The 23,127-nt window shown below is 39.7% G+C and overlaps 1 long non-coding RNA gene across 1 annotated transcript in view; it reads right to left on the reverse strand.

Annotated features, from left to right (window-relative positions):
• Positions 1-23,127, reverse strand: part of LOC139438026 (uncharacterized) — a 99,843-nt gene that overhangs the window by 62,653 nt on the left and 14,063 nt on the right. Inside the window, exon 3 of the long non-coding RNA XR_011647888.1 lies at positions 9,855-9,964. This is a non-coding gene — a long non-coding RNA (uncharacterized lncRNA). The remainder of the gene's footprint in view (positions 1-9,854; positions 9,965-23,127) is intronic.

Genomic DNA, 23,127 nt, shown 5'->3' on the forward strand with positions numbered 1-23,127 from the left:
TAGGGATTTGGTTGTGGGAGGCTGTGTGTTGCTACTGTTCTTTGATTTTTGTTTCAACATAGTTCTTTAGGATTGTCCCTGTTAGTTGCTCAAAACTGGGCCCTGGACTCAGTAATGACTGCACAACTCTGTAATGAAACAAAGTCACTGAGTGTGCATTTTGGACAGATTGTACAAGACATTGGATTGTACAACACAGTGAAGTCTGTAGTGGATGATAGACTGTGGTTAATAGTACAAATATGGAAGTGTTCTCATGAACTATAACGAACATATAATACTAATACATGATGTTACTAATGGGGGGTTATGGGGAAAATATACCAAATGTAAGCTATAGACCATAGTTCATAGTAATATTTTGATAATATTCTTTCATAATCTGTAACAAATGTTCTACAACAATGCAAGGTGTTGGTGGAGGGGTGAGGTATGGGAATTCTGCATGCTATGCATGATTGTTTTGTAGGCTCACAGACCTCTCTAATAAATAAATATATATATATAAGAAAAAAAATCTACAGAATAGGAGATATTTGGAAACTATATATCTAATAAGAGTTTAATAGCCAGAATTTATAAAGAACTTCTACAATTCAAGAACAAAAAGATACAAGACCCAATTTAAAAAATGGGCAAAGGATTTGTATAGAAATTTCTCCAAAGATGATATACAAATAGCCGGTCAGCACCAAAAAGATACTCAAAGTCATTATACATCAGGGAAATGTAAATAAAAACTACAGTGAGATACTATCTCACATCAACTGAATGACTAGTATTAATAAAATAGAAAATAATAAGTACTGGAGGAGATGTGAAAAATAGGAACACTCATGCATTGTTGGTGGAAATGTAAAACGGTGCAACTACTGTGGTATAGAATTTGGCAGTTCCTCAGAAAGTCAAGTATAGAATTACTCTATGACAGGCAGTAACACCTCTAGGCATACACACAAAAGACTTGAAAGCAGGGACTTGAAAAGGCATTTGCACACCAATGTTCATAGCAGTATTGTTCAAAATTGCCAAAATCAAAGCAACCCAAGTGTTCAACAACAGATGAATGGATAAACAAAATGTGGTATATACATACAATGGAATATTATTTGGCCACCAAAAGAAATGAAGTTCTGATGCATGTCTTAGCATGGATGAACCTTGAAGGGATCATGTTGACTGAAATAAGTCAAACCAAAGGAACAAATACTTCATGACCTCACTTACATTAAATAAGCAGAAAAGTATATTCATGAAGCAATATACTAGAATACAGGTTTTCAAGGGCCATGTTGGGGAGGAGAATAGCAAGCTAATGTTTAATTGTTATGTAGTTTGGGGTGATTGGAAAGTTTTGGCAATAGAAATGGTGGTAGAAGCATAATCTTTCATGTATAATTAACACCATTGAATTGTATACAGGCCTATATCATTTTATTGCACTTAACAAATACTGTGTTTTTTAGAAATTGAAAGTGTATTAGTCAGCCAAAAGGGGTGCTGATGCAAAATACCAGAAATCTGTTAACTTTCATAAAGGATATTTATTTGGGGTAAAACTTACAGTTACAAGGCCCTAAAGAGTCTAACTCAAGGTACCATAACAGGTACATTCTCACCAAATGTCAGTTGCCACGTGTTGAAGATGGCTGCCAATATCTGCAAGGGTTAAGCCTTCCTCTTTCCACTTAAGGCTCCATGGGCCTAGCTTCTTCCAATCATAGCTGTAGGTTGGCATAAAGCTAGTCTCTCAGGGCTTCTCAGCTGCTCTGGTCTCTTCACAAGGTCTGCTATAAACTTTCAGGCAAATGTCTCTTCTTTCCTCAGGGCTTCAGCATCAAAACCAAGTTCTCTCCTCTGCTGTGTCCTTTTCTGTGTTATCTACTTCTCTGTGTTCTTGATTGAGTGTCCATTTATATAGCCCACCAAGGGGGCTTGGACTCAAACCTGCATACTCTAGTGACATCATCAAATCAAAGCCCTAATCTTGATTTAATAAAATAAAAGTGAAACCTCTGAATTTAATACAATCAAAGGGGTATCACACTCAGAGGAACAGAGCAGTTCACAAATACAATTGATATTTCATTTTGGAATTCATAAATAATCTCAAATTGCCACAGAAGGTCTGTGGCAGCCCTGCGTTGAACAAGCATATTGGTGCCATTTTTCAAAAAGCATGTGCTCACTTCATATCTCTGTGTCACATTTTAGTAATTTTTGCACTACTTCAAACTTTTGCATTATTATTATAACTGTTATGGTGGTCTGCGATCTCTTTGATATTACAATTGCAACTGTTTTGGGGTGACACAAACCATACCCATATAAGATGGTGAACTTAGTCGATAAATGTTATGTATGTTCTGATTGCTCTACAGACCAGCCTTTACCCATCTCTCTCCCTCTCTTTGGGTCTCCCTATTCTTTGAGACACAACAATTTTGAAACTAGGCCAATTAACAATCCTACAATGGCCTCTAAGTTTTCAAATGAAAGGAAAAGTTGTATATCTCTCACTTTAAATCAAAAGCTGGAAATGAATAAGCTTAGTGAGGAAGGTATGTCAAAAGCCAAGATAGGCTAAAAACCAGGCCTCTTGAAGCAGTTAGCCAAGTTGTGAATGCAAAGAAAAAGTTCTTCAAGGAAATTAAAAGAGCTACTCCAGTGAACACACGAATGATAAGAAAGTAAAACTGCCTTATGGTGATATGGAAAACATTTGAGTGTCTGAATAGAAGATCAAACCAGCCACATTACCTCAAGCCAAAGCCTAATCCAGGGCAAGGACCTAACTTTCTTCAACTATATGAGGGCTGAGAGAGGTGAGTAGGCTGTTGAAGAAAAATCAGAAGCTACCAGAGGTTGGTTCATGAATTTAAGGAAAGAAACCTTCTCCATAAAAAAGTGCAAGGTGAAGCAGCAAGTTATCCATAAGATCTAGCTAAGACAATTGATGAATGTGGCTACATAAAACAACAGGATTTCAATGTAGAAGAAACAGCCTTCTACTGGAAGAAGATGCCATCTAGGACTTTCATAGCTAGAGAGGAGAAGTCACTGCCTGGCTTAAAAGCTTCAAAGAATAGGCAGACTCTCTTGTTAAGGACAAATGCAGCTGGTGACTTTAAGTTTAAGCCAGTGGTCACTTACCACTCCAAAAATTCTAAGGTACTTAACAATCATGCTAAATCAACTCTAATTGTGCTCTATAAATGAAACAACCAACCCTGGATGACAACAGTGCTGATGCGTGCAAGGAGTGCCCTGCCACACAGGGGTGTCCCCTGCTAGGGGAGCCCCACGCGCAAGGAGTGTGCCCCATAAGGAGAGCCATCCAGCATGAAAGAAAGTGCAGCCTGCCTAAGAATGATGCCGCGCACACGGAGAGCTGACACAACAAGACAACGCAACAAAAAGAATCACAGATTCCTGTGCCACTGACAACAACAGAAGCGGACAAAGAAGACGCAGCAAATAGACACAGAGGACTGACAACCGGGCGGGGGGGGGGGGGGAGAAATAAATGAATAAATAAATCTTTAAAAAAAAGCATTATCCTACATGACAGAAACCACAGTACCGCATATTGTTTGACTCCATTTATATAAATTGTAAATATAAATAAAGGTATACATATATAATTAGATTAGCAGATATGGGTGGTAGGGGAAGGAGATAGGGATTTAGAGGTGACTGCTAAGGGGTGGGGAGTTTTTCTTTTTAGAGCAATGAGAATAATATTGATTATGGTGATGAATGAACATCTATATCAAAAGCCATTGATTGTACACTTTTGATTGATTGCATGGTATGTGATTATATCTCAATAAAATTGCTGAAGAATGAAAACTAAGGGAAACCATGTATATGATGACTCATCAAATAAAGACTATCAAGAAAAAGATAAAAGTTGGAACTAAATAAAAATTTTGGAGTTGAAGAGCACAATAATCAAAATGAAAAAATCATAGGAGGGGCTGAAGAACAGATCTCAATAGGCAGAAGAATTGGTGAACTTGAAGACAGATTAATGGAGATTTCCATTCTGGGAAACAGAAAGAAAAGATAATGAAAAAATATGAACAAAGTTAAAGGAACTGTGGGATACAATCAAGTGTACCAATATATACATCATGGGAGTTCCAAAAGGAGAGGAGAGAGAAAGGAACAAAAAGAGTAACTGAAGAAATAATGGGGGCGGCAGACTTGGCCCAGTGGTTAGGGTGTCCGTCTACCACATGGGAGGTCTGCGGTTCAAACCCTGGGCCTCCTTGACCTGTGTGGAGCTGGCCCATGCTCAGTGCTGATGCACACAAGGAGTGCCGTGCCACGCAGGGGTACCCCCGCGTAAGGGAGCCCCATGCACAAGGAGTGCACCCTGTAAGAAGAGCCACCCAGCACGAAAGAAAATTCAGCCTGCCCAGGAATGGCACCACACACACGGAGAGCTGACACAAGACGATGCAACAAAAAGAAACACAGATTCACATTCCACTGACAACAGAAGCGGACACAGAAGAACACGTAGCAAATAGACACAGAGAACAAACAACTGGGGCAGGGGGGAAGGGGAGAGAAATAAATAAATCTTTAAAAAAAAATGAAGGTGAAATTAAGACATTCCCAGAAAAAGTAAAACTGAAAGTTGATCACCAGAGAACAGTCCTACAAAAATGCTAAAGAAGAGTTCTTCAGGCTCAAGTATAAAAGGACACTAGATAACAATTTGAATCCACAAGAAGAAGTAAAGAACATCTGTAAATGTAATGATATAGGTAAATATAAAAGACAATATTAATGTATTTTTTATTGTAACTCCTTTCTTCTCTATCTGATGTAAAAGACAAGTGCCTAAAACAATAATCATTTACCTATTTTGGTGGACACAATGTATACAGATATAACTTGTGACAGTAATAACAGGAAGAATAGGGGTGGGAGAATGAAGCTACATATGACTATTGAAATGAAATTGATATTAATCTGAACTAGACTATATAAGTTAAAATGCTAAAAGTAATCTCCAGGGCAACTACTAAAAGAAGAATTCAAAATCAGAGTAAAAGAACTGAAAAGAAAATCAAGACAGTACACTAGAAAATATCTATTTAACCAAAAGAAGCTAGTAATGGCAGAATTGAGAAATAAAATGATACAAGACATACAGAAAAAATAGCAAAATGGCAGAATTCCTTCTTTTTTCAGTAATTAGATGTAAACGTAAAGAGATTAACTTTCCAATTAAAATGCATTAAACGATTACTGGATTAAAAAAAACATGATCCAACTGTATGCTGTCTGCAAGAGACGCACTTTATTTTTTTTTCTTTTTACATATATTTTTTAATTGATTTTGTAAAAATATTACATTAAAATATATATATATAAGGTCCCATTCAACCCCACCACCCCCACCCCACCACTCCCCCCCCAGCAACATTCACTCCCATCATCATGACACATTCACATTCATTGCATTTGATAAGTACATCTCTGGGCATCTCTGCACCTCATGGTCAATGGTCCACATCATGGCCCATACTCTCCCCCATTCCATCCCGTGGGCCCTGGGAGGATTTACAATGTCTGGTGATTGCCCCTGAAGCACGATCTAGGGCAACTACAAGTCCTGAAGGCGCCTCCACATCTCATCTCTTCCTGCCATTCCCCATACCCCATCAGCCACCATGTCCACTTTTCCCACTCCAATGCCACCTTTTCTCTGTGGACCTTGGATTGGTTGTGTCCGTTGCACCTCTATGTCAAGAGGAGGCCCAGATTTCACATGGATACTGGATGCACTCCTCCTGCTTTCAGTTGTAGGCACTCTAGGCTCCATGGTGTGGTGGTTAAGAGACGCACTTTAGATTCGCAGATTCAAACGAGGTTATGAATAAAAAGTCAGAAATATATATTCCATGTATTACTAAGCATTAACCCAAAAGGAGTTGGAGTGGCTATCCTAATATCAGACAAAACAGACTTTAAGACACCATTTGACTTACCCTCGCCAGCTGACAGGGAGGTGAAGAGGGTCAACCACCACACCAGGGAGCCAAGAGTGCCTACAGCTGCAAGCAGGAGAATGGCATTCATGATCCATGTGGAATCCAAACCCCCTCTTGATGTAGAGGGGGATTGGACACAGCCATCCTAGTTCCACAAGATGGAGGAATAGAGTATGGATTAGAGTGGACTTACTAGTGTTCTGCTGGGGAACTACTGTGATTAGTAAGGGAAGAAATTGTAGTAGTGATATGGAGAGGGTGGCCACGGTGGCTGATGATGTTCAGGAGAGGGAAGAAGAGATATGGTTTGGGGGCATTTTCAGGATTTGGAGTTGTCCTAGGAGGTGCTGCAGGGATGGATGCTGGATGTTGTGTGTCCTGTTGTGGCCCACTGGGTGGACTGGGGGAGAGTGTGGACTACAATGTGGACCACTGTCCATGTACTGCAGCGGTTCTCCAGAATGTATTTGCTGGGTACAGTGGATGTGTCACGATGATGGAAGAGTTTGTTGATGTGGGAGGGGTGGCATGGGTGGGGTGGGGGGGTATATGGGAACCTCATATTTTTTTAATGTATCATTTAAAAGAAAATAAAGAAGAAAAAATGACAACATTTGTTACAAGAGACAAAGAAGTTATTATATAATGATAAAAGGATGAATCCATCAAGAAATATAACAATTATAAAAATAAGAAAAGAAAAGAAAGAAATATAACAATTATATATGCACCTGTCAAGAGAGCCACAAAATACTTGCAGCAAAAACTAACAAAACTGAAGGGAGAAATAAACAGTTCAATAATAGTTGAAATTTAACTGCCTAAAAATAAGAATCTATACTAGGCTGTTCAAAACCCCACTTTCAAAAATGGCCAGAATAACTAGACCCAAGTTCATCAAGAAAATAAAAGACTTTAGTAACACTATAAATTAAATAGACCTGGCATCTATAGAACACTCTTCCAACAGGAACAGAATAAGTATTCTTCTCAAGTGCGCAAAGACCACGCTCTAGGAGAGACATTATGTTAGGCCACAAAACAAGTCTCAATTTATTTTAAAAGATTAAAATCATACAAAGTATCATCTTCAACCACAATGGATTGAAACTAGAACTCAGGGGAAACGGACTTTGGCCCAGTGGTTAGGGCGTCCGTCTACCATATGGGAGGTCCGCGGTTCAAACCCCGGGGCCTCCTTGACCAGTGTGGAGCTGGCCATGCGCAGTGCTGATGCACGCAAGGAGTGCCATGCCACGCAAGGGCGTCCCCCACGTGGGGGAGCCCCACGCGCAAGGAGTGCGCCCGTGAGGAAAGCCGCCCAGCATGAAAAGAAAGAGCAGCCTGTCCAGGAATGGCGCCTCCCACACTTCCCGTGCCACTGACGACAACAGAAGCAGACAAAGAAACGACGCAGCAAATAGACACCAAGAACAGACAACCAGGGGAGGGGGGGGAAATTAAATAAATAAATAAATCTTAAAAAAAAAAAGAAAGAAACTAGAACTCAGTAACAGAAGGAAATCTGGAAAATTCACAAATATGTAGAAATTAAACAATACGCTCCTACATAACCATTGGATCAAAGAAGAAATTACAGGAGAAATAAAAAAATACTTTGAGATGAATGAAAACATAGTATACCAAAACTTATGGGATGTAGAAGAAGCAGCGGTCAAAAGGAAATTTATACAGTCGATCCTCACTGGTGGATTCTACATTTGCAGTGCTTTCGTAGTCATTCACAGTCATGTGCAGAATTGTGAAAAATGTGAGTCACCCTTCTCACCTATTCCCAGCTGAAGATAAACAAGAAGAAGGTGATTTTCTGTCTTCTTGTTTCAGCTTTCACACTGTAAAGTGTTTAAATGTTGCTCTAAAATGTTCTGAAGGCACTGATACTGTTTGTAGATGGGGTTAAATGGGGGTAGTCTCTGAAAGGCTGTTGAAACAAAGAATTTCCTAGGGAATCATTGTGTGCAAATTTAAGGAGGAAGGAAAAGATGTAACAGTGCCTTTAAACAGAGACACATAAACAACAAGTTATACTCACCTGTTGATGAAAATGTTAGTGACCAGAGGTTGGCAGGAATGTAGCCTGTATTTTCCCTAGGGGTAATCAGTATTCACTAATTCAGTAATCAAGATGGCTTTATAGTATATAACTATCACAAATAAGGAGAATCTGCTGTAGTTGTAAACACCTACATTAAAGAATAAAAAAGACCTCAAACCAATAACCTAATCTTCCACCATAAGAAGCTACAAAAATAAGAGCAAACTAATCCCAAAGCAAGCAGAAGGAAGGAGAAGATAAAGAGTGGAGATAAACAAAATAGAGAATAGGAAAACAATAGGAAAAAAAGCTAAAAATCCAAAAATTGGTTCTTTGAAATGCTCAACAATATTGACAAACTTTAGCTAGTGTTATGGATTGAACTGAGTCCCCCAAAAACAATATGTTCAAGTCCTTATGCCCAGCCCAATGAATGTGATTATATGTAGAAATTTAAAATGTGATCTAATAGGGGATGCTAACACTCAGGATGTGGATTTTGGTCTTCATCCGCAGGGAAATACAAAGAGTTATTAAGAAGACCTATTAGTCTCCTAGAGTCATGCTCCCTGGATACCTGTAGAGGGGAATCCTTCCTTGCCACTTCTAGCCTAGGGTATTTGCTGGAAATCCTTGGTGCTGGCAATTCTTGCATTTGAATCACTACAGTCTGTCTCCAGAGTCACACGGCCTTCTCCTCTTTGTCTGTCAGTCCCTGTGTACAAACTTCCCTCTTCTTATAAGGACATTAGCCATACTGGATTAGAAGCCATGTTAATTCAGTTTGACTTCATCTTAACTAATCACAATTTCAAAGACCCTACTTCCAAATAAGGTCACATTCACAGGACCACTGGTTAGTACTTGAGCATATCTTTTAGGGGGTATATATTTCAACCCACAGAGTAGAACTGCATATTCAAAAGGAAGACAATTTCTTATTAAAGGAATCACCTAAAAGAGCTCACCAGACAAGGGGACACTAAATTTGCTAAGAGGGTAATAAAGAATTTCTATTCTATGGAAAAAAAAAAGATTTGGTGTTTAGTGTACTTTGATATGAATATATAACTGTGACAGTTTGAGATTATTTATGAATCCCAAAAAGAAAAAGATTATGTTTGTGAATTAATATATTCCTCTGGGTGTGATACCCTTTGACTGTATTAAATTCATTGATGGGCCTCTGATTAAGTTTACTTGATAAAATCAATTTAGGGCTTCTGATTGGGTATGATTCAGATTTAGTCCCCACACCCTCGGTGGGCTGATATAAACAGATACTCAAGAAAACACACAGAGGAGAGAACTCTGTCATTTTGATTCTGCCATGTGACAGAAAGAAGGCCAAACAGCTAAAGCCCTGAGGAGAGATGGACCATTTGCCGGATAGCTTTTACAACTGATCTTGGGAAGACAGCTGATACTGATACAGGAAGCCCAGGGAGAACGTGAAACCCTTGCAGAGATCGCCCACCATCTTGCTTCAACACATGGCAGCTGACTTTGGTGAGAGAGGGCCTCCTATTGTACTTGAGTTGGACTTTCCATGGCCTTGGGCCTGTAAGCTTTTACCCAAATAAATACCCTTTATAAAAGCCAACAACAGATTTCTGGTACTTTGCATCAGCACCCCTTTGGTAGACTAATGCAATCATAATCCAACAAAACAATTTTCTTATTGCCCAGAACAAAAAGATTTATAAATAATCAAGACTAGACTAAAGTTGAAAAGCGGCCCAAGGAAGATAAGGTTTCTTCAAGTCAATGGTCCCTAAATTTGTCACCTGCATAGAGGTCCACCAGCTCTTCTTCCATACAGGGCAGAGATGCCACTCAGAGCTTCTCAGTGATGATCCCAAAGGAGAACACGCACTGGTTCACATCAAATTTATATCTAAGAAAAGAAATACAACAAGTGGCCAGATGAGTAATATAGGTATCAACCAAACAAAAAGTGAGTGTTCACAATTGTTCACAACATTATAGTAGCAAGTTCAGACAAGTAAATAATTAAAACTAACAACAATAGCTAATATATAAAAGCTTTTTACATGCCAGGCACCATGTGAAGCATATGTTCTATCCCATTTAATCTTCATCACAACCTCATGAGGTTACTATACCCATTTTACAGATAAGGAAATTGAGGTTCACAGATATTGAATGACTAGACCAAAGTCACACAGCCAGAAAGTGGCAGAGCTGGGGTATAAATTTAAGATATCTCTTAGTTTGTGCTCTTAAATGGCCTCAAACTGTATAATGAACTGTCATTAAGGGGAGATTCAGATCATAACCCTGCCAGCTTCCTCTTTTTCTTTCTCCCGTTAACCACTTCTCCTCACACCACTCCAGATTGGTTTCCAATGGTTCTATGAGAATCTACTAGACTCTTCCATATTCACAAAGATATTATAATGTACTAAAAGGAACCAGGAATCCTTGGAAAAATGGCTGGTTCTAAGGCTGCTGAAGGAATATACAAAGCGAGCATTTTACAGTACCAGAAAGTAAAGAAGTACTAAAAAATAAAACCATGGGAGCATGGCAAAGGGACAAAGAAGCCAACATAAAAGAAATTACAATGGCCAAAGCTGGAACAATGAGAGCAACAAAATAATCCTTCTTATATATATGAACATTAAATGTTTCCCTTCCCGGAAGCAAACCATAATCCTCCTCAACCCTCATGGAGTAAACTTAGTGCATGACTTCCAAAGAAGAGTGTGGAAAAGGGAGAAAAAGTAGCTTTACAGTTGAGAATCCTGACAAACACTACTGTGGTCAGCAATCAAGGTCAACATCACCAGTGATAAGTCACATTGATCGCATGAAACTTTAATGTGATATAATAAGAATAGCACGTCAGGGGGAGCAGATGTGGCTCAAGCAGTTGAAGGACTGCCTCCCACATGGGAGGTCCTAGGTTCAGTTCCTGGTGCCTCCTAAAAAAGAACAAGCAGACAATGAGAAAGGAAAATAAAAAAGAATAGCACTTCACCTTTGTGGTCCTTCTCCCCAAAACCTATAATCTCAGTCTAATCAGGAGAATAACATCAGATAAAGCCCAATTGAGGGACAGTCTACAAAATACCTGACAAGTCCTCCTCAGTACTGTCAAGGTCATCAAAAACAAGGGAAATCTTGTGCAGAATTGTGCATCTAAGGAGAAGAAACGAAGAAGAGTGCATCTAAGGAGACATGACTACTAAATGTAAAGTGGTATCCTGGATTGGACCCTGGAACAGAAGAAGACATTAGGTAAAAACTAAGGAAACCTGAATACAGTACAAACATTCGATAGTAACATACCAATATTGGTTTACTAATTGTAACAAATGTAGCAAATTAATGTAAGATGTTAATAAAAATGTACCAAATTAATGTTTATTCAAAACTTTTTAAAGATTATTGAAAAAACAGTTCATGAAATCTGGAATGAGATTTGGAGTCAACCCAGCTATATACCTTACTAACAGTGTAACCTTGTGTAAGTCACTATCTGAGCTTTGGTATCCCTGTTTTTAAAAACATAGCATGCTAAGAGACAAACAGCAAGATGGTGGCACAGTAAGGAACTTCTAGAGTCAGCTGGTGCTACAGGGTAGTTAGTAATCATGCAGAGCTATCTAAATCACCTGTTTGGGGGCTCCAGGAGACCAGGAAAACATACTGCAACATCCTTGAAAGAAAGAAGGAAGAGACTGCCTGTAGTAGTTTGGCATAATTTATGAATTCAAAAAATAGAGGGAAACGGACTTTGGCCCAGTGGTTAGGGCGTCCGTCTACCATATGGGAGGTCCGCGGTTCAAACCCCGGGCCTCCTTGACCCGTGTGGAACTGGCCATGTGCAGTGCTGATGCACGCAAGGAGTGCAGTGCCACGCAAGGGTGTCCCCCGCGTGGGGGAGCCCCACGTGCAAGGAGTGCGCCCGTGAGGAAAAGCCGCCCAGCGTGAACAGAAAGAGCAGCCTGCCGAGGAATGGCGCTGCCCACACTTCCCGTGCCGCTGACGACAACAGAAGCGGACAAAGAAACAAGACGCAGCAAATAGACACCAAGAACAGACAACCAGGGGAGGGGAGGGAAGTTAAACAAATAAATAAATCTTTAAAAAAAAAAAATAGACATTGGATTATGTTTGTGAACTGGTCTTTTCCTCTGGGCATATTAGATTATATTGGATTCAGAGATTTCACTTTTACTTGATTAAACAATGATGAAGGCTATTGGGCACATCAGTAGGCCACTGGGGGTGGGGACTCACAGAGAAAACAACATGACAGAAGAGTTAGTCAGAGTTTTTGATATTGGAGCCCAGGAAGTAAGCACATAGCAGAGCAGAGAGAAGGCTCAATTAGACATGGGAAAGGACCTGGGAAGAGAGAGATGAGCCATTTTCTGATAGTCTACAGCTGGCCTTGTGGAGATAGCAGAGCAACTAAGCAAGGAGATGCAAGTCAGCAAGAGAGGAAGCTGAACTCTTGCTCGAACATGTGGCAATAGACTTTCCTGAGGGAGATAACTTGCAGTTTATGGCCTGGTAACTGTAAACTTCTACCCCAAATACCCTTTATAAAAGTCAACTGATTTATGGTATTTTGCATCAGCACCTCTTGGCTGACTAATACACTGCCCAACTGCAGAGAAGACTCATAAGTAGTGCACCCTATGCACGGTGGCTGATGCCCATTCTCCACTAGCAGCACAAGCTGCCCCGGAAGCTATTCCATATTTGGAATTGGAAGCACAACTTCCCAAAAATGGGGGAGGGAGAGACAGTTGGGCACCAACTTCAGCTACTGATTAGTAAATTTGGTGGGTGTGGGAAAATAGCTTGAGTTTGAATGTGGGAACCTGGCTTGAAGTTGAAATGTTTCCATAATGCAGATAAAAAGTGTGGGCTTAGGAACACGAGCCTTGACTAGGTGGAGCGCTGTCTGGTTAGCACAAAAATTGTTTGTATGAGGAAGCATTTGAACTTTGTATGGCCTATTCCCTAGTATTGCAGGTGTTGTAGCTTTAATAACAAGCAGCCTTGAAAGTAAACATAGATAAGTACTGCTTCGTAATTTCTAATAAATACAATGTGGAAACTAGGGTCAAAGCTCTCAGTTCCAGAAGATGTTGAGCCCCGGTCCCATCTTTAATTTCTCTCTTGTGTCTTTGTTTGTCCTTTTATTTCTCAGATCTGCATTGCCTTCCCTTCGTGCAACCCTATTCCTGAGCTGGTCTCAGCAATGCACCAGAACAGGGATTCAAGGGGAAGAATTGCTTCAAGCAAAACTAAAGGTATTGTCACAGCAGAGCCCCGAGTGGTCTAGAAGGCCCAAGTCCTCAGTGAATAAAGACACTCTCGAGCAGGGTTATGATGGGAAACGGAGACAGTTCAACATATGGCCCATATGTCTGTCTTCTAAAACAACTCCTCAAGGCAAGAGAAGCTGAGGCCAGTGAGTCTCATATTTTATAACTCTTAGATTATAGAAAAATATAGCTCATAGTTCCCAGCAATAGGGAGTTTAGAATTAGGAAGATTGGGAAAGCGTGGGAAAAGAGTTTAAAAATTACATGTACAAGGTGTTCTGCTCCCTGTTAATATTTGGCCCACTTGGACTATTATTAAATCTGTTTTGGAACCCTTGCAAACAGAATATGAGGAAGAGAATGAGGATAGAGAATGTGAGGAAGTTCCTCCCACTGAATCTTTTGATGATACTAAAACTAAAGTAGTTTTGCCTTCAGCTCCTTCATTAATTGACTTTAAAAAGTCACTTTCCCTTCCACTAACACCTCCTCTCCAATACTTGGAGATGCTCAGCCAAAGTTGTCAGCTTTACAACAGGGCATCTTACAGGCTAGAATGGGGGGAAATCATGTTGAGCCACTTGTGCAAGGAAAGACTAACTCACAAATACAATGTCCCGTACAGGCAACAGTGCTAAATAAGGCCCTTGTTAGTGAAATCATGCTTGTAAGAAAACTCTGTTAAAGTGTTGACTAGATAAGGAAAATATTCTGGCAGCAACTGTGCAAACCCCCTGCTGGCTACATGATAATGTGACTGTGGGCTAGTGGGGGCTGATAGAATTAAGCCACTGGAAGAGGAGGAAAACATGGCAACAGTGATGTTCTGTTTTGTTTCCATACTTATTCTGATTGGGCCTATTTAACCAAATAAAATTAGTACAAAATTTTTATCAAGGCGTTAAAAGGAATTTTCGGTTTTGAATCAGCTTACCCCTGCTTCAAGTCTCAGTCTCAAGTCTTAAAGAGTAGTAATCAAAAAAAATGTGTGTTAACTGTCTAAACTGCTGATTAAGAGCTTAACTGCATTTATGCTGCTGAAGTTATCCTAACTGGTTGCTGATTACTAATAACAGTGTTTCCAAGATTGCATGTTACAGGAAACATTATTCCAGAAGAAAATCTTTTTTTTTTTTCATTTTTTCATTTTTTTTTGACCTTTAGCACATATATTTTATTTTAGTTTTTTTATTGACTTTGTAATAATATTACATTAAATATATTTATATATGAGGTCCCATTCAACCCCACCACCCCCACCCCACCTCTCCCCCCCCCCCCCCCCAGCAACACTCATTCCCATCATCATGACACATCCATTGCATTTGGTAAGTACATCTTTGGGCACCTCTGCACCTCATGGTCAATGGTCCACATCATGGCCCATACTCTCCCCCATTCCATCCAGTGGGCCCTGTGAGGATTTACAATGTCCGGTGATTGCCCCTGAAGCACCATCCAGGGCAACTCCATGTCCCAAAGACGCCTCCACCTCTCATCTCTTCCTGCCTTTCCCCATACCCATCAGCCACCATGTCCACTTTTCCCACTCCAATGCCACCTTTTCTATGTGGACATTGGATTGGTTGTGTCCATTGCACCTCTATGTCAAGAGGAGGCTCAGATTCCACATGGATGCTGGATGCAATCCTCCCACTTTCAGTTGTAATCACTCTAGGCTCCATGGTGTGGTGGTTGTCCTTATTCAACCCCATCTTAGCTGAGTGTGGTGAGTCCAATAAATCAGATTGTAGGTGCTGGAGTCTGTTGAGGCTCAGGACCTGGCTATCACATTGTCAGTCCAGAGATTCAAATCCCCTAAATATATCTTAAACCCCAACACTAACTGCAACTCCAGCACATTAGCATGAAAGTCTTATGAAGAGAAATCCCATCTGAGTCCAGATTCATCACACATAAACACCAGTTCCAAAGAGGGGCCATCTGACCTGGTAGTTAACCCCATCGGCCATGACCATAACTCCCATGGGTCTCTTTAGCCCTCAAAGGAACCAATACGTGGGGGTTGTATCTGCTTTATCTGTCTCTCAGACTCTGCTCAGTTGTGCATAAGGGCAAACCTTCTGACAGCCTCCAGACTCTTTTTTAGAGACTCGTAGCCATATAAACTCATTTCTCCTTTCCATTTCCCCCTTACATTAGGTCAAACAGCCTTTTAAAGTCATGTTATTTTATGTAGACAGGGAGATTCTGCTGATCCGCATTGAACCTTCCATATAAGGTCATTTTCCAGTTGCATCATCAGTTGGTAGTTGATAGTGGTCCCTCGGTGCCAGGGAGGCTCATCCCCGGGTGTCATGTCGCACGCTGGGGTGAAGGCATTGCATTTACATGCTGAGTTTGGCTTTGAGACTGGCCACATTTGAGTAACATGAAGGCTGACAGGAGGAAATTCCCAGGCACAATGCTGCTCTAGGCCTTGTTCTTATTTTAGGCTTATCAGCTCACAAGCATAGTCATTAGCATCAGGGGCTCACTGTTGAACCCTCACTCCCTCCCGGTCCCCGCCACTGTACCTGGGAGACTGTTGCTACTCCCCTAGGGACCACGACAGAGCACCACTGGCCAGGAACCCAGTACCCCCCCCTGCTGTGGTTTTTAATTGTTGCCACTATGAGTATATCCAAACATTACCATGGACATATGTTCTGTACAGCTCCCTGTCAGCCATATATCACCTGTCAATGGTATCCTATACCAGTATTCATCCATTGCCATTGTTGAACCACTCTGTGATCCAGAACTCCCTGAAATTTGAAGCCCAATATAATGTCAGGGTCCCTTACTAGGAAATGGCATAAAGCGATGGGTTTAAAGGTTAGATAAAGAATACGTGTTGACATGGAAAAAATTCTACATCCTATCTTTTTCTTTTTTTTTTCCCCCCTAATTATTGAACTTCTCTTCACAGGAGCCCTAGACCACAGCAATGCATATATATAATATACAGCACTCCCATACATCCACCACAGAAGAAAATCTTAAAACAGTAAAATCTAAGATGTGAAATGATGAAGAACTTAAAAAACAGCTATACCAGAAAAGAATTATGAATCAAATTGTAAACTTTATTTCTGTTAGTATGTTGTAATTTTTTGTGTTTATTTGTTCATCAGTTTATATTTTGATACCTCCAGATGTTAATATAAATTGGTAAAAATACTACTTTACACTTTTCCCTTGCTTACACAATTGCCTTTCCCCAACACTAATACTTTCCTCTAAAGTGAACTTAACCAACAACAAGTAACTAGAATAAGAAGAAAAAAGTGACAAAGAGAAGATATAACACCTATGCAAAAATAACAACTAATTAACCTCCAAAAGCAGACAAAGAAGCTAAGGAACTGATTAAATTCGTCAAAATAAAGAGATGACCAGAAAGCAACAAAAATCTACAAACCAAACCAATAATCAGGAAAACATGACTGAATCCAATCAACAAACCAATAATCACGAAGGGGAGCAAAACTTGGCACAAGCAATGAAAGAACTCAGAACATTTATCACCAACAAATTTGATGCAGTAATGAAAGAGGTTAACAACATGAAGACATCACTTGGAGGGGAAATTGCAGACATACGCAAAAACATAACAGATATGATGGGAATGAACACCACAGTTCAAGAAATCAACAATACACTTGCAGCAAATATCAGCAGACTAGAAGAGACAGAGCAGAGAATTAGTGATGTGGAAGACAGTACATCAGAAATCAAACAGATAGTAGAAGGGGTCAATAAGAAGATAGAAAAAATCCAATTAGGATTTAGGGACCTGAATGACAATGCAAAACGCTCAAACATACGTATTATAGGCATTCCAGAAGGTGAAGAGAAGGGAAAGGGGTCAGAAGGAATGTTGCAGGAAATAATGGCTGAAAACTTCCCAAATCTACTGAAAGAGACAGAGGTACATATCCAAGAAGCACAGCGCACTCCACAAGTCATAAACCCCAACAGGCCCACCCCAAGACATATACTTATCAAATTATCCAAGGCTCAAGACAAAGAGAAAATCCTAAAAGCAGCAAGAGAAAAGAAAACCATCACATACAAGGGAAGCTCAATTAGATTAAGTGCTGATTTCTCTTCTGAAACCATGGAGGCAAGAAGACAGTGGTATGATATAGTCAAGGTACTAAAGGAAAAAAACTTCCAACCAAGAATACTCTATCCAGCTAAACTAGCATTCAAACATGATGGAGAGTTCAAAATATTCACAGACAAACAGAAACTGAAAGAGTATACCAACAAGAAACCTCCCCTTCAAGAAATTCTAAAGGGAGTTCTGCAGGAAGAAAGGAAAAAACAGGAAAGGCAAAGTTGGAGGAGAGTATAAGACCAACAACAACAACAAAAAAGACAAAAAAATAAACAAACAAAATATGACAAACACAAATCCAATCAAAATATGGCTAACACAAATAATTCCTTGATAGTAATAACACTGAATGTCAACGGATTAAACTCACCTATCAAAAGATTCAGACTGGGACATTGGATAAGGAAATATGACCCATCCATATGCTGTCTACAAGAGACACATCTTAGACCCAGAGACGCATGGAGATTGAAAGTGAATGGCTGGAAAACAATCATACAAGCTAACAATAACCAAAAAAAGGCAGGAGTAGCTATATTAATATCAGACAAAATAGACTTTAAATGTGAAACAATTGTGAGAGACAAAGAAGGATACTACATTTTAGTGAAAGGGAAAATCTGTCAAGAAGATTGAACAATCATAAATATCTATGCCCCTAACAAGGGTGCCTCTAAATACGTCAGGCAAACGCTGGAAAAGCTAAGTGAAAGAATAGATACATCTACAATTATAGTGGGGGACTTTAATACACCACTATCAACTCTGGACAGAACATCTCAAAAGAGAATCACCAAAGAAACAAAACATCTGAATAGTATATTAGAGGAGCTCGATCTAATAGACATATATAGATCGCTACACCCAAACACAGCAGGATATACATTTTTCTCAAGCGCACATGGATCATTCTCCAAGATAGATCATATGCTAGGCCACAAAGAAAGGCTGAACGAATTCAGAAAGATTAAAATCATACAAAACATTATCTCTGACCACAGTGGAGTCAAGCTGGAGATTTGCAAGGGACAGAAGCCCAGATTTCACACCACGATTTGGAAATTAAACAGCACACTCTTAGAAAAACAGTGGGTCAAAGAGGAAATCTCAAAAGAAATCAATGACTACCTTGAAGCAAATGATAATGATAACACAACATACCAAAATTTATGGGATGCAGCAAAAGCAGTACTGAGAGGGAAGTTTATAGCCATAAATTCATATATCAAAAAAGAAGAAAGAGCAAAAATTGAAGAACTAACTGCACATTTGAAGGAATTAGAAAAACAACAACAAAGTAACCCAACAGGAAGAAGACGGAAGGAAATAACAAAGATAAGAGCAGAACTAAATGAAATAGAAAATAAGAAAGCACTGGAACAGATAAACAAGACCAAGAGCTGGTTTTTTGAGAAGATTAACAAAATTGACAAACCTTTAGCAACACTAACAAAGAAAAAAAGAGAGAAGATGCAAATACACAAAATAAGAAATGAGAAAGGCGATATCACCACTGACCCCACAGAAATAAAGACTATCATAAGACGATATTTTGAAAAACTATATTCCAACAAAAATGACAATCTAGAGGAAATGGACAAATTCCTAGAAACACATAAGCAGCCCATATTGACGAAAGAAGAAATTGATGATCTTAACAAACCAATCACAAGCAGAGAGATAGAATCAGTTATCAAAAATCTCCCAACTAAGAAGAGCCCAGGACCAGATGGCTTCACAGGTGAATTCTACAAAACATTCCGGAAAGAACTGACACCAATCCTGCTGAAACTATTCCAAAACATCAAAACAGAAAGAACATTACCCAACTCCTTCTATGATGCCAACATTACCCTAGTACCAAAGCCAAACAAAGACATCACAAGAAAGGAAAATTACAGACCAATTTCTCTAATGAACCTAGACGCAAAAATACTTAACAAAATACTTGCTAATCGTATTCAACAACACATTAAACGTATTATACACCACGACCAAGTGGGATTCATCCCAGGTATGCAAGGATGGTTCAACATAAGAAAATCAATCAACGTAATACACCATATAAACAGATTGAAGGAAAAAAATCACATGATTATATCTATCGATGCAGAAAAAGCATTTGACAAAATACAGCACCTTTTCTTGATAAAAAAACTCCAAAAGATTGGAATACAAGGAAATTTTTTGAACATGATAAAGAGTATATATGAAAAACCTAAAGCCAATATTATTTACAATGGAGAAATCCTAGACTCCTTCCCTCTAAACTCAGGAACAAGACAAGGATGCCCACTGTCTCCGCTCCTATTTAACATTGTCTTAGAAGTACTTGCACGAGCACTGAGGCAAGAACCAGAAATAAAAGGCATTCAAATTGGAAAGGACAAAGTCAAAATTTCATTATTTGCAGATGACATGATCCTATACATAGAAAACCCTGAGAGATCTACAACGAAGATTCTAGAACTCATAAATGAGTTTAGTAAAGTTGCAGGGTATAAGATCAATGCGCAAAAATCAGTAGCATTTCTGTACACCAATAATGAGCAAGATCAGGAGGAAATCAAGAAACAAATACCATTCACAATAGTAAATAAAAAAATCAAATACTTAGGAATAAATTTAACTAAAGAGGTAAAGAACTTATACAATGAGAACTATACAAGATTGTTCAAGGAAATCAAAGAAGACCTAAATAAATGGAAGACTATTCCTTGTTCATGGATAGGAAGACTGAACATTATTAAGATGTCTATCCTACCAAAACTGATATACACATTCAATGCAATCCCAATAAAAATCAATGCAGCTTTCTTTAAGGAACTAGAAAAACTAACTATGAAATTTATTTGGAAAGGAAAGAGACCCCGAATAGCCAAACACATACTGAAAAAGAAAAACGAAATTGGAGGAATCACACTACCTGACTTCAAAACATACTATAAAGCTACGGTGGTGAAAACAGCATGGTATTGGCATAAGGAGAGACACACAGACCAATGGAATCGAATTGAAAGCTCTGATATAGAACCTCACATATACAGCCACATAATATTCGATAAAGCCACCAAACCCTCTCAATTGGGAGAGAGTGGCCTATTCAACAAATGGTGTCTGGAGAACTGGATAGCCATATGTAGAAGAATGAAAGAGGATTACCATCTCACACCTTATATAAAGATCAACTCAAGATGGATCAAAGACCTAAATATAAGAGCCAAGACCATAAAAACCTTAGAAAGCAGTGTAGGGAAACATCTACAGGACCTTGTAATAGGAAATGGATTTATGAATATCTCACCAAAAGCACAAGCAGCAAAAGAACTAATAGATAAATGGGACTTCCTCAAAATTAAAGCCTTCTGCACCTCAAAGGAGTTTGTCAAGAAAGTAAAAAGGGAGCCCACACAGTGGGAGAAAATATTTGGCAAACATATATCTGATAAGAAACTTATAACTTGCATATATAAAGAACTCCTATATCTTGAAAATAAAAAGATAAACAACCCATTTAAAGAATGGGAAAAAGACTTAAACAGACACTTCTCCGAAGAAGAAATACAAATGGCAAGAAAGCACATGAAAAAATGTTCCAAATCTCTAGCTATCAGGGAAATGCAAATCAAAACTACAATGAGATACCATCTTACACCCATAAGATTGGCAGCTATGAAAAAAACAGAAGAATACAAGTGCTGGAGAGGATGTGAAGGAAGGGGAACACTCATCCACTGCTGGTGGGAATGCAGAAGGATCCAACCATTCTGGAGGACAGTATGGCGGTTTCTCAAAAAACTAGCCATAGATTTGCCATATGACCCAGCAATACCACTGCTGGGTATATACCCAGCAGAACTGAAAACAAGGACACAAACCGATATATGTACACCAATGTTCATAGCAGCATTGTTCACTATTGCCAAAAGTTGGAATCAACCCAAATGCCCATCAACAGATGAGTGGATCAATAAAATGTGGTATATACACACAATGGAATACTACCCGGCTGTAAGAACAAACACACTACAAACACATGTGATAACATGGATGAATCTTGAGAACCTTATGTTGAGTGAAGCAACCCAGACATTGAAGGACAAATACTACATGACCTCAATGATATGAAATAAACAAGCTGCCCTAGATAGCAAGAGACTGAACGATAGGCTTACAGGAAATCGGAGGGTGGAGGAAGGATATGAGCCGATGTCTGCAGGGGTGGAATTTAAGACGAGATGGTGGTAAGTATGAACACAAAGAAGAGATAAAAGGGGGGCAAGGGGTTGCCTTTGGTTGGGGCTTTACGGGTTTGAGGGTGGCTGGGGAGGGACGGATGGGTAACGTTGCCCAAAAGTGGGGGGAGGGATGGGTAGTATACGAACACAGGAGAGGGTCAGGAGGTGGTGGAGAGTAAAATGCCGAGAAAATCATATCAAAATATAATAAAGAGGGTTACCTGTTTAGAATGCTCGGAGGGGAGGGTCTGATGCAGGACAGGCTCCTGGGGAATGTCTAAATGCTCATTCTGCCAGAGTGGGTGACACCATGGGGTGGAATCCCAAGTAGTGAGAGTGGGGGTGGACCCACATCCTGGGGAGGACTAATGCCATCAAATAGAGGGAACTGTATCTCTCGAGAGAAAGGGTGGCTCCCAGGGCATTGGGGCAGATGAGCAAGTTAGGCCCTGAACACTATTCCATCTATCTCTGGAAGTGGCTCCTCAGGAAACGGAGGTTGGCTGTCACTGTGGGCACCAAGGTGGAAGGGAAAATGGACGTTAAATGTGTGGAACCAAAGTAAATGGGGGGCAAGAGAGGAGTTTCTTGAGAGTACACAAGGATGGATATAAAACATGTAATATTACACCATAACATAAAGGAGATGACAGACTGATAATGTAAACCATAATGTAAAACATAGGATAACTAAAAATGTAAAGAACTGTGTATCCTAAAGTATGCACCATAATGTAAGCACAGATGTTACCTTGTTAGAAAGCTAATATCTCAGACTCTGTACATCACCTTAAGTAAATATGATATGAATAGGGCGTAAGAGTATCACTGTGGAAGGGAAAAGGTTTTCTGGTGGATGTGTGGGAGTGCTGTATATTATATATATGCATTGGTGTGGTCACTCCTGTGAAGAAATGCTGAATAATTAGGGGGGGGGGGAAAGGATAGGATGTGGAATTTTTTCAAATCAACATTCTTTATCTAAGTTCTTTATCTAACTTTATCCAAGTTCTTTATCTATCCTTTAAACCCATCGCTATATGCCATTCCCTAGTAAGGGACCATGACATTATATTGGGCTTCAAATTTCAGGGAGTTCTGGATCACAGAGTGTTTCAACAATGGCAATGGAGGGATACTGGTATGGGATACCAATGACAGGTGATATATGGCTGACAGGGAGCTGTACAGAACATAAGTCCAGGGTGCATGGTAATGATTGGATATACTCATAGTGGCAACAATTAAAAACCACAGCAGGGGGGGTACTGGGTTCCTGGCCAGTGGTGCTCTGTCGTGGTCCCTAGGGGAGCAGCGACAGTCTCCCAGGTACAGCAGCGGGGACCGGGAGGGAGTGAGGGTTCAACAGTGAGCCCCTGATGCTAAT

This window comes from Dasypus novemcinctus, chromosome X (assembly GCF_030445035.2).
Source record: "Dasypus novemcinctus isolate mDasNov1 chromosome X, mDasNov1.1.hap2, whole genome shotgun sequence".
Lineage (NCBI taxonomy): Eukaryota > Metazoa > Chordata > Mammalia > Cingulata > Dasypodidae > Dasypus > Dasypus novemcinctus.